We start from the raw sequence: 3422 nt of genomic DNA on the forward strand, positions 1-3422 counted from the left end.
TTCACTGAATTTCACTGAATTTCTAGAGTTGGAAGGGACCATAGAGATCATCTAGTCCAACTCCCCTGCTGAAGCAGGATTGCCCAGAGCTAGAGCATGTTACTCAGGACTGCATCCAGGCGGGTTTTGAAAATCTCCAAAGAAGGGGACTCCACAACCTCCCTGGGCAGCCTGTTCCAGGGTTCCGTCACCCTCACCGTGAAGAAGTTTCTCCTCATATTTGAGTGGAACCTCTTATGTTCCAACTTGTGCCCGTTGCCCCTCGTCCTCTCGGTGGGAACCGCTGAAAAGAGTCTGAAAAGTCCTCAAAAACAGGACTTTTATCTAATTTTGAAAAGTGGAGAGAGAAAGAAATCTACCTCTTTCCAGTCACAACCAACTTTGTGTTGATGTCTGGTTTTGTCCTGAGTGCCGTGAGGGCTGAAGTTTGGATTTACACTCACACTTGCCACTGTCTTAGCTCATCCCTGCACAGACAAGCACCCTGGCTCGCAGAGCTTTGGGATATTTTGCCCACATGGCTTCAGCTTCAAGAGTATGAACATAGTCCGTATTTGCTGTAAATTTTTTTTTTAAGATTCAGCTAATACTTTCATATGTTTTGATTTCTTTTTGGTTTAAATCTCTGTTTACACCTTCGGGACTAACTGCACACCAGGATAAAAGATATCCTTCCACCAAGATAGAGCGTGCCCTCTCTGTGAGCGTTGGATCACGTGTGGCACACATCAAAAGCTTTTGGCACTATCAGACAGTGCTTCCAAAACTGCCAGATTAAAGATTCCCCGTCTGCAGTCCACATGTAAAATGGAGGGAAAATATATAGTTTTCATAGGTTTGTGGAATAATCATTTTGCGATACAGAAACACCTGAAGTCCCCTGCGGAGGCTGAACTCAGCTGCATTTGTTAGGACCTGTAAGCACAGCATGTACCAATGTCCTCTGAAGCAACAGCAGGAAAAGCAACCAGCACAAGGGTTGATGAAGTTTTCTTTCCTTTCAGTGAGTGGGCAGGCAGAAGGCAGCCTGGGATGCCTTTACAAGAAGCTATCTTAAGATTATCACAGTATCATCCTGAGACCCTGGGACAGAGCTGCAGATTGAATTCAGATTTCTCAAGACACAGTCAATAACTTTCATCCAAAGCAATTTCCTTCTGTCTTGCTGACAGGCAAATTGGAAATGTGACAGATGACAGACAAGCTGGCAGGGTGACAGGAGGCTTTCGGATGCAGTCTGCAAAGAGGGCAAGAACATCCATTTTTCTCCCACACCAAATACTCACTCCTACCTTTCCCTCAGCTCCTGTTTATACCCTGCTTTGCCAGAAAAGGCAGTTTCCTTTCTTTCATGGAAGTCCTTTCAAAGCCAGTCATCAAGGACAATTGAGCATAGGCATTAAGATAATTACAGTGAAAAGTTATTATATCCTGGCCAAGTCTTGTGCCATGCCTGCTCAATTTTTTCTAAATACAAATTTCTTGCAAAATTAATCCCCAGACCACACTATAAATACTCACCTGTGGTGAGACTTCCCAGAACTCTCATGTGGATCTGCATGAATCTTTTCCCTAAAGTAAGGAAATCCGGGAGAAAAAAAAATCAAATGTGAAAGCTAGATTTATGAAAACAGGAGAAAAAAAAAATAATCAAATGTGAAAGCTAGATTTATGAAAACAGAACTCTGAAACCAACAAAATGCAGAACTCAGAAAAACAGAAATTAAAAGGGCTTGTAAACCAATCTTTGCCTTCCTGCTCCATTCTTGAAGAGGGGAATCGATGTCACATTCTTCTTGTCAGCCCAGCATTTTCCAGGGGCAATGACACAGTCCCATCTGGGTCCTTAAGAAGAGTCTTTCTTACTGTCCCATCTGAGACCTGACTGTCTGCTTTCTGTTGCTCTCAACAATTGGTCTCTGCTCTTGTCCTACTTACATTTCTTTGCCTTCCTGCACCATTCTTGAAGAGGGGTATTGATCTCACATTCTTCTTGTCAGTCCAGCATTTTCCAGGGGCAATGAGACAGTCCCATCTGGGTCCTTAAGAAGGGTCTTTCTTACTGTCCCACCCGAGACCTGACTGTCTGCTTCTGTTACTCTCAGCAATTGGTCTCTGCTCTTGTCCTACTTACATTAGATGTAAAATGACCCAAGTATGAAGCTCAGGTGAAAACTGGGTATGGGCCTAAACAAAAGCATATACAGGAACAGTGTGCAGTAGGATATAGTATGATAGGGGAAAGTGGTTGGTTATAGCCTGGCATCTCAATAGGGAGGAGGAAAAGGAGAACACCAGAAAAGTGGGGAAAGAGATGAAGAAAACACTGGGCTCACTGTGAAACAGGGTGGGCAGCACTGTACAGAGAAAGTGCACCAAGAGCTTTCTGTGCTGAGCCTTGTCTGAAAGCAGTTTGTGGCTGTGAGCAAAGAAATAGGCACCTTCTGTTGGATTGCCCTTGCGTGCAAGAAGGTTGTGCACACACTGCTTTCAGGGCACTTGACTCTACCATTCATGCTTTTGCACAAGAGAAGTAACCTAGAGGACCCCATAGCTTCATTAACCAACTGGGTCAAAAGGAGTAATAATATGCATAATGTAACAATTAGGCTTTGGCAGTATGTAATGTATTCACTCCAGGAAAGGTTTGGATAATAGTTCTGATTAATACAAATGAACCAAAATTTTAGGAGGTTGTCAGCTGTCCTCCCCCTAAACAGCAGAGTGATTAATGATAGCAAAATTGTAACAAGAAGGTAATAATAGCTTGCACTTACCTTTTTAAATTGTAAGGAACTTTACAAACATTCACTAATTGATTTAAAGCCTCTGTTTATCCTGTGGTGTGAACATTGGAAACATAAGACAAATGTATTAACCAAAGAGACAGTGAAATTCATCATGCTCCCCACTGAAATCAGCATCCACTTCTGTGTTAGAGAGGAGAAGTATTAGACTCTTAAGCAGCTGGTATTAAAAAGCAGATCTTTGAGCTGCCACAGACCCAGAGGAAGCCACACTGTTTAGACCAAAGCTGTTACACTCCTCGTGGTGTTTCCTAGTGTTTGCAGCAAAGAGGACTTCCATTGACTTGTGTACCTGTTATGGTACACAACCCATCACAATTTATTGTAATTGTGACAACCACTCTATCACCGAACTGGGGAAAACAAGGGAACACAAAGGTTGAAATATAAATAGATTCAATAGGATAGGACTAAATAGCTGACAATAATAATAAAGACCCGTTATTAATCCTGATACTAATATAAGATATACAAGAATTATACTCAGCCAATTGTAACAGCAGGAAGCTGTGCACTCCCAGCAGGGGATGGCAAATGTTGGACACTGCGAGTGCAATGGCTTCAGGAGGAAGGGAAGGACTCAGGTTTCTGGCACCAGGGCAAGAAGTTCTCAGG

This window comes from Calidris pugnax, unplaced genomic scaffold (assembly GCF_001431845.1).
Source record: "Calidris pugnax isolate Ruff unplaced genomic scaffold, ASM143184v1 scaffold188, whole genome shotgun sequence".
Taxonomy (NCBI): Eukaryota; Metazoa; Chordata; class Aves; order Charadriiformes; family Scolopacidae; genus Calidris; species Calidris pugnax.